A 13,261-nucleotide genomic window follows, 5' to 3' on the forward strand; every position below is an offset into this window, starting at 1 on the left:
GGGAAGTGTTTAGTAAGGCATATTAAGGATAGGGGAAGGTGTATGAGCATCAGGATGCAAGCTTTTTTGATGATTTGACCATACAAGAGAAATTACCCTCAAAATCCTAGGAGAGGGAAATGAGCCTCACCCAGTACAACTGAAGCACGAACAAGGTGTAAAATGACCCATTGGAACCTGAAATGATGATGAAAACTCTCTAAATGATGGTAAACTCATCTGAATGGTGACATGGACTGACATTTGGACAACTTTGAAAGAAGTGAAAATAAACCTTAGACCTAATACTTAGAGACCAAATTTTACTTGAAGACTCACTGAAATGACAAAATTTGACTTTGACACCCTAAGACCACTTTGTAAGAGCATGTTTGATCACTGGTGGAAGGCTTCAGATACTGACACTAACATTGGCTCCAATGGGGATGGTAGCACCTTGGAGGTGCCAAGAATCGCAAATCTTTGGGAGAGCATTCCAGTGCCTTGTCCATTGGACATGGAGTCAAAAACTCAAGTTGAAAGTACATGCCTGAATACGGATGACTCAAAGACACAAACTGACTTGAAACTGACTCAATACTAAAACACAACTGACAAGCTGGAAAAGATGCTCAAAATGGAGCTTATTCAATAAAACTTAGTCTAACTGTTCCATTCATCAGCTGATCAAGTGAAATGAAACAACCAATGCAACCAAGTAAGCATTCCAGCTGTTGTTTGCATTCTCCACAAGTGCTTGCTTATGAACAACAAGAGAGAACTACTGAAAGGCAACTCCCATGAAAACTTGTAAACAAATCCGTTGAATGATATGGATTCCCTATCTAACTCCAAAAACACTACATAAGGATCTTGAAATTCATGCACACCGGGACTTAGCTCATCCAATGGATTTCTTTTCTTCTCCTTGTACCATGAATGCAAACTTTCATGTGAGATTTGTGACGAAACTCCTACTGAAAATGACAAAGAAACTGGCTGCTGGATCAAGTTTGTATCAATATTTGTTTCAATCTCACAGTTAGCTAGTGGAGAATAACTTTGACTACAGAAATCATCCAACACATTAGCTATTGGATCGTGAAAAACTTGAAAAGACTGCTACAACCCATTTTCTATTGGTTTCGATGAGATTACATGATTTCCTACAGGCTGCTTATTTGAAGATATACTATGAAAATTTCCCTTCAAAAACTGAAATGATTCAAAATAGAATGGTACGGAATCATCTTGCATCATTTGACCATATGGTCCAGCTTCCAAGTCTTCATTTGCAACTTGACAATCAATGGCATTCGGGGGCTGTAAATCTGGATACGAGAAGTCTTGAACAAGGATTTCTTTGCCCTCAAGATGGTCCAAATCAAGAGTTGTCAACAGTTGATTTCTGATTGTATGAAAGTTGTCTCTGATGAACTGAAACAAAGAAAAATGAAAAGGCAAAGATCCTTCACTTACTTCAAATTTTCTGCACTTTCCTCCTCACTTTCATAGCTGATATGCAACAACTGATCACTGTATTCAAGCTGTTGAAAGTGAACTTCCTCCTTCCATAAACCAGCTGTTGATTTGTCTACAAGACTAGCTTCTGTTTGGAGGACATAATCATCATCATACTGATCAAACTTAGGGAATTCTTCAGTATAAAACACATCATCAAGCATACATGTCATATCAACAGATCTCTCTTCTCCAAGGTATTCTACAAAATAATCATTATCAGATCTATGACAACTGGGATAAGAAAGAAAAAGTTTTGGATCGGCCACTTATTCCTCTTCAATCAATGAGCCATGGTCTTGAACATCATACTCATTCCTTGTGGTGATATTTTGCATCATCTCTTCCACTACACTTACCAAAATGTCAAGCTTTACCTCTAAAGATGTCGATTCCTCTAGATCTATGTTCTTCATCTCTTCTTCCTTCAACTTTACCCTTCTGATCATCAGATTAGCCTCTACATCTACTACACTGTTCTGCATCTCTTCAAGTGTTGCAAGGTTCCTTTCCATCAGCTGAAACTCCAATTCTGCATCAAAGGCACCCAGGTAGTGCAAGAGAGCGGATCCAACAGGATGTCTTATATTAACCGACATTGAAAAATAGACTTGGTTAAATATGGAAGAAAATTGTTGTACTGTCTCCCCTGGCTATCTTTTCAGCTAGTTATACTCTTCTATAATCAAGAAAGGGTTTTGTCTGACCACCCACTTGTCGAGGAACACCTTGATGAACTGCTGGAAGTCTGAGATGCTCCCATCAGGTAGGGTTTTGAACCAACTCTTGACTTTGCCTTGCAAAGAAAGAGCAAAAAGCCTAATATGACATCGTCTTCATCAACTTCAAAAAGGTCGAGAAAAGACTCAAAATTCAGTACATGTCTTTCAGCAGTGATGTCATTACAGTCACCATCAAATCTTGGTAGATATAGGTCATGATTTTTAGGGAAATCATGGGATATAGAAGCTAAATTCAGAAGCTTGTATCCATCTAGAATTTTACAAGGTAAAAGGGTATGTACAGAAGTTGTAGAACCAGACGTGGTCTCTTTAGACTCATCAGTTTGAAGATGGTCATCACAAGATTCAGAAGAAGGGTCTTGATCAAGATCAAAGGCATGCAAATATTTGGTATTCATAATCTTTAAAATAAAGAATCAAATGCAAGCCGAGGATCTTTTCTCAAATACAATATACTTTGCAAAGCCTTCTTGACATTCTCAGGAAATGAGAAGAAATAATTTATAACAAAGAACATAATGTCTTGGATGAAATTCCAACTTGAATACCTGATCTTTCCATATTGTCCTTTCATGTTTCTGCTGGTCGGGTTCATCCTCCAGTGGAGTCCTTGGATCTGATCTTGAAACTGATTTGGAGTCGCCAGGTGAATGATTTCAGCCTTCCAATGTCTGATCGTTGTCCACCATCAACAATTAGATCTGAACTTGATACAATTTTTGAGGAACATAATGCTACGTTCCCCAGTATGGTCACCACTATGTTAGTGCCTAAATCTACCTCAGGCTGAAGGAAGGCAGGTCTAGGGTAACATCAAACCACGCTTAACCTGGTAGCTAGCCCTACCAGGTCGGGAGAGCGCTCTCTCCTTGTCAATCTCAATTAAAATAGGGCAAGGGCTTGAGATGACTAGAAATTAATATTGATTTTAGGCTAGGTATATTTTCTCAGAGGATCTTGATTTATTTTAATGATTGGTTGCTGGATCAAATGAGCAAGGCAGCTTTGGGTCCAGGAAATCAACTCAGATTTGCAGAGGTTTCTGTGGGGCAAGGTAGGCAAGTGTTTTAGCACTTTGAATTGGGCATGATGCTAAGTCTAAAGACTGGTGAGGAGTTGGAGAGGACATTTAAAAGTCATGAGTCCCCTTCAAACAGCAGAAAACATTAAAAACTAAATGTACCCTCAAGGCAGAGCACTAAATATCAATGGATTCCACCTAATTCTCTTGATTCATTGAGATATGAAGAAATAAATAGATGCTGGTACATATACACATAAGAGAAACTAAATAACAAATGAAGAAACAATGCCAAGACACACTACCACAAAAATCCCACAAAATGCTATAAAACCCTGGTTCATTTCCTTGCCAAACTGCAAAAGTGATTTACAATAGAGCTCAATGCATCCACAAGAGTCCAACCTTTACAAATGACTATGAAAGTACATGATATAGGCATAAAACCACCTATGTTATTCATCAGGGGCTGAATCCATGAGTCAAGGAGCTGTTTCAACAACATGTAAGCTAGGAACTAGAAAATAGGCAGTGGAACAGCTTGCCTCTAAAATTATGGAAACTGATTCTTTCAACCTCAAACTAACTCTAACCGATGTATCTACCTCCTCAAGTCATTTTTCATAAAATTTACATCATCTTACATGATTTACCATTACAAATTTACCAAGGAGAAAAGAAAAAGTCAACTGATAGTCAAACTGGGCGAAATTCTGGAAAGTCTGGCAAAACTACTCCTATGTGCAGCGCCACTGATCCTATGTGCAACACTTTTTCTAGGCAACTTTTGGAAGGCTTTCCAAAGTCCAAATCAAGTGCAGAATAGCTCATTGGAAATCTTGGTGAGTCTACCTTCTGGAACAACTTGAATTTTTGGATTTGGAGTCCATTTGCCACTCCAAAAATGGAATCTACCAAGACTACTTCCAGTGTAGAAAAAAAAGTGGCAGAGAGGGCACTTTTTGGGTGTTTTTTGCCCTTTTAGAGACCCAGAACTTGTCCAAAATTCTCAGCCATTTTTGAGCTTTCATATTTTTCCATGCTGATTCCAAAAATACAAACTTTTTTTGAAATGGATGCCCCAAACAAAAGCGCAGCGCTGGTGGCACTACGCACCTATTGGAAAAGCTTGTTTTTCAATTTCAAAAATTCAAAAATGTCAAAATTTTCTCCAGATTTCTTGAAATTTGGCATGAATGATCCTTGTTAAGTGCTCTGATGGGCCAATGATGCTTCAATCAAGATCTTGAGTTTATCTTGTTCTTTTTTTCTCCTCAAATCTCTTTTTAGCTTAGCTTTTAGCCTCTTCATCATACTATCAACACACTGTCCTTTGTTCCACTGTTCACCAACATTTGGAATGCATATTGCTTTTGATATGGTGGTAGGTGACAAGGTGAAGGAGACGCGAGCAAGGTTCACTTGGCCATTATGTAGATGAGTGACAAAGAACCGGAAAATCTCATAGCAAGAATGATGTCTAAAACAAGATATAGCAAGAGGAAAAGCAAACAACTCTGTGAGATTGATAGGCTCCTCCCGGATGATCTATCCCCCCTTGTGTGGATTTCTTGGCACATGTGCTTCTCTGGAAGTGTCACTGAAATTTTCCTCCTCCCTCTCATAGTCTATGTCTCTCCCCATGGGTTTTGATAATATGATGGGTGATGAAATTTGTACTGAAAACAGATGAGTATGAAAAGATTTTAAAATATGAGGTGAGTAGTGTATATAGGAAGTGAATTCTAGCAGGAGGGGTTTCTTTTTGGGAAATGTGGGAAGAGAATGGTATTATGAATGTGGATGAGGGGTTTGATAATGGAGTGCATGTAGTGAAGGAATAAGATGTAGGAATTAGGGTTTGGGAATAGGGTATAGGGCTAGGGTTTGGTAAATGGGAGTGGGGTTTAGGGAGTGAATGTTGATGTTGTTAGGGAAAGGGCATGGGATTTGCCAAGCTCAACATGGATGAAGTGAAAAAGAAGAGAAATGACCTTTAAAAACTTGCAAGAGAGGATTTAGGAATTAGCTAGGGGTTTTGTTAGCTATTTAGCTATGGTTTTGCTTAAAGGAACCCAAATGTTGAAAATAATACTAAGCGGGGGGGTGAATCAGTATTATTAAGCCAAATATTCCCTTTTAAAAATCAGAGGATATACGCTACTTCAGTTAGTAAAAGCTGTGTATATACGTAACTATGTAGAAGGAAACCCGTATACAATGCAAACATATGATTTACTTTATCTTTCAGATGTAGATTATTAATCTGTGTATCTGAGTGAAATAAACAGTAACCATACCAGTAAAACAGAACAGGAGACAGTCACACACAAGAACACAATATATAAGGTGGAAACCCAATGTGGGTGAAAACCACCTACTGCAGTTCGTCTCTATCTTTCTTTAATTATAAACTTCCTTTTACAATGTACTAGTGCAGTCCTTTACCAGTACACAGGCTACAACCTACAGAGAGCTACAACCCTCTCTCGTTTTCCAGCTTCTCCTGGAAGGGAGCTACAACCCCCTTAGCTCTTGTACTAGCCAAGATACTAGTACGTAGGTGTTGGCCTACTGAAGGCTAAAACCTTCTTTTTCTTCCAGGGACCACGTTTCATAAATTTTCAGACTGGATCCATGAACATCAATCAATCATCAAGTATATCAGCATTAAACAATCTCCTTTTCCCCTAATAGCAATGAATCAAGAAAACACTTTTCTGACAGTTGTACCTAGAACACAGTAACAGTAACCACACACCAAATTTTGAACCCAGAACATTGCAGCAACAAACGGAGGTAGCCAGATCACAATAAAATATATATACGCTACTTAAACAACCTAAAACCTGTGCACACGCGCCTGTATGTGGAGCAACCTGCGTATACGCTATTTTCTTTTACTACACCTACGTGTATATGCGCCTTCGCTTCACTGAACCTGCGTACAGATCTATAAAGGAGAATTTACTCTTTCAAACAGTCAAATGCTAAATAACCCAGATTATCAGATTTATAGATCAAGTGTGCGCCTCACAGAACAGATCAAAATCATACAAAGATACTATCATTCAAGCTTTAAATATTATGACCCATCAATAGATCTTATCCTTCTTTATGCACTTAGATTCCTCCTTCATTCAGATCCAGATCTGCACCATAACCCCAATCACATAAGTTTCAGATCTGGCACATGTTAGATATTCAATTGATTCCAAAAGATGCTTTGCCAAATGATCTCCTTCCTCTTTTATAGTCTTAGGCCTTTCTCAATACCACGGTCCAAAACCATAATAACACAATACCACGGGCCCAATACTTGGGATCAACACTTCTGACGAGATACCATGGTCCAAAACTATAGGTTCAAGTACCAAGGACTAAGTACCACGGACCAAAGGTAAGTTTTCCAACATGTATGCACTTTTCCTTGCGTGAAAGTGCGTGTATACGCATACGCACCTTTGTAACGTCTAACCCACGTGTATACGCATCTTCGTCTAGATGAACCTGCGTATATGTCTTTTCCTTCATTCTAAAAGCCTAAATTGAGATCTGTTATCAAAGAGAGTTGCCATCAAGGACAACACCTATGCCAGCGCTCCAAACTTGTGCCATAAAGCCAACAATCTCCCCCTTTGGACTTGATGGCAACCCCAAGATCCTCAAAGTCATTCTCCACCTTTGTCATCAAGGGCAAAGGGTTAAGCTCCCCCTGAGTACATGCTAAAATCTCTGCCTTGCTGTGCTGACCATGCTCCCCTTAACTGTAGGCAAGATCTGCAAAAAGATGTTCTTCAAGAAGAACCATGACTTATACATCATAAAATACCTTCCTATCACCAAAAGATTCAATGCATACATCCATCACCCAACCAAGTGGGGATACATCAGAAATTTACATATGACAACCAAGTTCATTACATGTTCATCCCAGGCATAGTGGGGAAACCAAAATAGGCTGTTACATGACCTTGACACCATAAAAGAGATACCACAAAAGAGATACATGACACAGAGACGAAATACTTATGAAAGACACCAATAACTGATAGCAGCAGCATCTGTCAATCATCATTCAGATCAGAAACCAAGATTTCCTTCTGCTCTCGCTCTACCTTTGTTCCACCTGAACTCAACAACAGCTTAGAACCAAAAGCTTCTAAGGTAATGCCAACAATGCATCATTAGAAGTTTATCTGCTCCCCCTGAACCTGTGCCAGATGGTCTCTGTCAGACCCATATCAGAATATCTTCAACCAGAGCCTATCCCTACTAATATCCATCAAACCTCCATATATGCGACTCTCTCTGCACAAACCGGCATATGTACGCGGATCCTCCTTAGGAAACTCGCGTACACCCATTTTTCTTTGAACCAGACAAGATTTAACAGCAAGATGATGCATCAACTACCCCCAGCTTCTGTCTGAGGTATTCAAATGTCTCCCTGGGCAGTGGTTTAGTGAGAATATCAGCAACTTGTTCTTTAGAAGGAACATACTCCAATTTGACATTTTGTTCCAACATTTGTTCCTGGAGAAAGTGATACTTGATCGGTATGTGCTTGGTCTTTGAATGCATGACTGGGTTCTTTGAAATGTTGATTGCACTTGTATTATCACATAAGATGGAGATAGGTAGTGTACAAGTGATTTGAAAATCCTGCAAGGTTTTCATCATCCAAAGGAGTTGAGTGCAGCAAGATGCAGCAGCTACATATTTCGCTTCAGCTGTAGATAGAGCAATTGAACTCTGTTTCTTGCTTAACCAAGAAACTAATCTGGAACCCATAAAGAATGCACCACCACTTGTGCTCTTCCTGTCATCCACGCTTCCGGCCCAATCTGCATCTGTATAAGCATGAAGTGTGAGATCTGTATCTCTAGGATACCATAAGCCATAGTTTTGAGTTCCTTGAAGATACTTGAAAATTCTCTTTACTGCCTGAAGATGGGTTTCTTTAGGATTTGCCTGAAATCTTCCAACTATTCCCACTGCATGCATGATGTCTGGTCGAGTACCTGTCAAATAAAGAAGACTTCCAATCATGGATCTATAGGTTGGTTGATGCACTGCTGCAGATTCATCATTTTCACTAAGGCTACATCCTGTAACCATAGGGGTACATACTGGTTTTGCATCTTCCATGCCATATTTCTTCAAGATCTGCTTGAGATACTTGGTTTGAGACAAAAAGATACCGCCTTCATTTTGTTGGATTTGCAATCCCAAAAAATATGTCAGTTCTCCAAGCAAAGACATTTCGAATTCTTTCTGCATTACCAAGGCAAAGCTTTGACTCATAGCTTCTTCATTGCTGCCAAAGATAATATCATCTACATACACAGCAAGTATTAGAAATTTGTCATTTTCAATTTTTATATAAAGATTGCTATCTCCTGATCCTTTTGAAAAACCCTGTTTATGAAGATATTTGTCCAAACGGTAGTACCAAGCCCTTGGAGCCTGTTTAAGACCATACAGAGCCTTTTTTAGTCTGCATACAAGATTTGGATCATTCCCAAGGATGAAGCCGTCTAGTTGCTCAATGTACACTTCTTCTTCTAATTGTCCATTCAGAAAGGCTGATTTCACGTCCATTTGAAATACTTTGAACTTCTGAAAGCTTGAGAGAGCAAGGAACATTCGGATGGCCTCAAGTCTAGCAACGGGAGAAAAAGTTTCTTCAAAGTCTATACCTTCTAGTTGAGCATACCCTTTACAAACAAGTCTGGCCTTGTTTCTAATCACTTCCCCATTTTCATTCAACTTGTTTTTAAAGATTCATTTTGTCCCTATGACATTCTTATCTTTTGGTCTAGGAACCAACTCCCAAGTGTTATTCTTTTCGATCTACTCAAGTTCTTCATCCATTGCCTTGACCCAACATTCATATTTGCATGCCTCTTTTACATTTTGAGGTTCAGTGGAGGAGAGCAATGCCAAATAGCTTGAGGCTTCTGCAATTGTTCTTCTTGTTTGTACACCTGCCTCTTTCTGCCCCAAAATATGAGATTCTGGATGATTCTTCTGAATGTACCTGGATGGAGACTTCTCTTCTATCCTTATCTGTTCCTCTGGTGCCTCTTGAGGTTCTTCTTCATCATCAGTCTGATTTGGAGAGTAGTCTTCATCATCGATATTTTCATAATTTACTTGCCTAGGAATGTATCCTTTTTCATCAACCATTACATCAATGCTATCAACAATTCTTCCAAGTCTTTTATTGTAACACTTATATGCTTTTTTGTGAGGACAATAACCAAGGAGAATGCCTTCATCTGCTCTAGGTTCAAGTTTTCCAAGTTTTTCATCATTATTCTTAATATAGCATTTGCTTCCAAAAATTTTGAAATGCTTTACCGAAGGAGTCTCACCATACCAGAGCTCATGAGGAGTTTGAATGTTGTTCACTCGGACATTTGTTTTGTTGAGAATAACAACCACAGCAAATGCAGCTTCACCCCAGAAGGTTGCGGGAGTTCCAGACTCATCAAGCATAGTACGAGCCATTTGTTGGACCGTTCTGTTCATCCTTTCCACCACTCCATTTTGCTAAGGAGTCCTAGCTGTAGAGAATTCCCTTCTTATTCCATGTTCTTCATAGAAATCAAAAAATTCATTTGAGGTAAACTCCCCACCTCTGTCGGACCTAAGGCGCTTAATTTTGTGATCTGATTCATTTTCAGCCAAGGCTTTGAAGGATTTGAATTTTTCGAATGCTTCGTCCTTGTGTTTCATAAGTCCTAACCAAACCATCCTGGAGAAGTCGTCAATGAATAATATAAAGTATTCTTCTCCTCGAGGTGACCTTGTCCTAAATGGACCACATACATTTGTATGGACTAGTTCAAGAGGCCTGCTAGCTGAACCTTCCTTCTCAGGGAAGTTGGTTCTGGTTTTCTTACCAAACTGACATGATTTGCATATGGTGTTGTCTGGAATTTTGATATCTGGAAGACCACGAACTGCCTAGTATTTGCATGCTTTCCTTATTTGTGAAAAGCTTAGATGCCCCAACCTCCGGTGCCATAACCAGTGTTCATCATCCTTGCTCAAATAGCATTGTTGTTGTCCTTCTTCAAATATGTATAAGTTATTTGGAGTTCTTCTGCCTTTGATCACTGTTTTTCCTGTATCAAGATCACGAACACTACATCCATTTGATCGAAATATTACCTCGGTTCCTTGATCACACATCTAACTGACACTCAGAAGATTATGCTTCAAGCCATCAACATACAAAACATTTCCAGCTTTGACCTTTTCTTTTAACTAAGCAATGCCTTTTCCTTTTATGACTGCAGGGGTATCATTTCCAAAAGAGACTTTCTTTCCCTTTTCTAAAACACTATCTGATTCATGTTTTTCTTTATCACCTGTCATATGCTTCGAACATTCGTTGTCGATGTACCATTGATTTTCATGTCCTTCTGCATAAAAAGCTATCCCACATATTTCTGGTTGTGGTTCCTTCATTCTCCATGTTCTGGCATTTGAGGTTTGTTCCTTCTGAGTTGTCTTCCGAAACCTGCTCCTGCATTTAGACTCTTCATGACCGAAGTTATTACAAATAGAACATTTAATTTCACTTTCAAGGGCGGAAAAATTGTTATAGGTCCTCTTCGTGATTCCAGACATACTTCTTTGTTTTGAGCTTCTCTAGTCATGATTGTCTTATAGGCAACACATTAAGCTGCTTTGTGACCAAAGTTATGGCAAGAGAAACATTGGCCATTGAAGAAACTCCTGCGATTATCAAACCTATCATCCAACCGATTGTAGTTTCTACTGACATCCATTCTTGAGGCAAATTGGGAAGATTTTACTTGTGGCTGGTTGTAGCTTCTGTTCGTCCTTAAGGTAGCTTGCCCCCGATTTTCTTGATAGTCTTTGTTCGTTCTTGAGGTAAATTGTCCCTGATTTACCTGATGATTTCTATTAGGCCTTTGCTCGCTCCTCCTTGCTGCATCAGGATAACTTTTGGAGGTGGATGCTTGAGATGCTTCTCCATTATATCATAGACCTGTCTTGATTAGTGGAGAACATTGCGCATTGATAATCTCATCCAGAGTTTCAGATCCTTTAACAAATTTAAGATTAAGGGCTTTTGTTTTCTCAATCTCTTTTCTAAGACCAACAATTTCACATTCCAATTTTTCAAGATGTTTTTCCCTTTCAGCCAGTTGACATTGCAGAGAATCAATAATCACATTTTTCTCTTCTAAGAAAATTTTGAGATTAGAAATCTCTTCATAAAGACCTTCTTCATCTATAGCATCCATGCAATCATCATCTTCAAAAGCCATTAAAAGTTTATAATTATTACCTCGTTCATCTTCGTCACTATTTGAAATTCCATCACTATCTTCATGAGTGTAATAGCTTTTCTTATTTGCATTATGTTTCTTGTTCCATCTAACAGGTTCCTTCCCCTTGTCAATCTTATCCTTATGAGGACATTTGGCAACATAGTGACCGACTCTTCCACAAGCAAAGCATTTGAAAGATAACTTACCTCGGAATCGTCCAGCACCCCGTTGAAGATTTTTGACAAAATTTGATTCTTCTTCTTCTTCTGACACGTGTCCTGACTCATAGTAATCTCCTTTTCCGGAGGCCTTGAAGGCAGCTTCTCTCCTGTCTGATGGTCCTCCTTTCCTCATTTCATAAGCAGACAGAATTCCATGCAGTTGTGACATGGTAAGGTTTCGTAGATTCTCCTTTTCTTCTATTGCAGAAATTTTAGATTCAAACCTAGGGGACAAAGATCTTAGAACCTTTTCAACCACAACAGCCTCTTTTATTTCTTCACCCAAATTTTTCATACAATTAACAATCTCATCTACACGAAGGAAATAGTTAGCCACACTTTCATCATTGTACATTCTGAGATTTTCATACTGAATTCTGAGGGTTTGAAGTTTTCCTTGTTTTACCTGTTCATCTCCTTCATAGCTCAGAACAATCTTGTCCCATATTTCTTTTGCGGATTTATACTACATTACCTTAACAAATTCTGATTGAGATAGGCATCCTAATAGGGTATTGACTGCCTTTGCATTTGTTTCATATTTCTTCTTCTCAGCCGGATCTGTAGGAGTTGCTGATGGAAAAATGTACCCTGTATCGATGATATCCCAGACTTCTGTACTAGGAGATTGAAGATAGTCAGTAACTCTTACCTTCCAATATACGAAGTTTGTTCCATCAAAAATCGGTGGCCTGATAGATGCTTCTCTCTCGTAGTTGCTCATGATGATGGATCTTCCTCCAAGCGATCAAGCTTCTTCAAAAGGACCTGCTCTGATACTAATTGTTGAAAATAATACTAAGAGGGGGGGTGAATCAGTATTATTAAGCCAAATATTCCCTTTTAAAAACCAGAGGATATACGCTACTTCAGTTAGTAAAACCTGCGTATATACGCAACTATGTAGAAGGAAACCCGCGTATACAATGCAAACTTATGATTTACTTTATCTTTCAAATGTTGATTATTAATTTGTGTATCTGAGTGAAATAAACAGTAACCAAACTAGTAAAACAGAACAGGAGACAGTCACACACAAGAACACAAGATATAAGGTGGAAACCCAATGTGGGTGAAAACCACCTGCTGCAATTCGTCTATATCTTTCTTTAATTAGAAACTTCCTTTTACAATGTACTGGTGCAGTCCTTTACCAGTACATAGGCTACAACCTGCAGAGAGCTACAACCCTCTCTCATTTCCCAGCTTCTCCTGGAAGGGAGCTACAACCCCCTTAGCTCTTGTACTAGCCAAGATACTAGTACGTAGGTGCTGGCCTACTGAAGGCTACAACCTTCTCTTTCTTCCAGGGACCATGTTTCATAAATTTTTAGACTGGATCCATGAACATCAATCAATCATCAAGTATATCAGCATCAAACAACCTCCATTTCCCCTAATAGCAATGAATCAAGAAAATACTTTTCTGACAGCTGTACCTAGAACACAGTAATAGTAGCC

The sequence above is a fragment of the Pinus tabuliformis genome, chromosome 8 (assembly GCF_031772625.1).
Source record: "Pinus tabuliformis cultivar Carrire ecotype Pingquan chromosome 8, CPIR1, whole genome shotgun sequence".
Lineage (NCBI taxonomy): Eukaryota > Viridiplantae > Streptophyta > Pinopsida > Pinales > Pinaceae > Pinus > Pinus tabuliformis.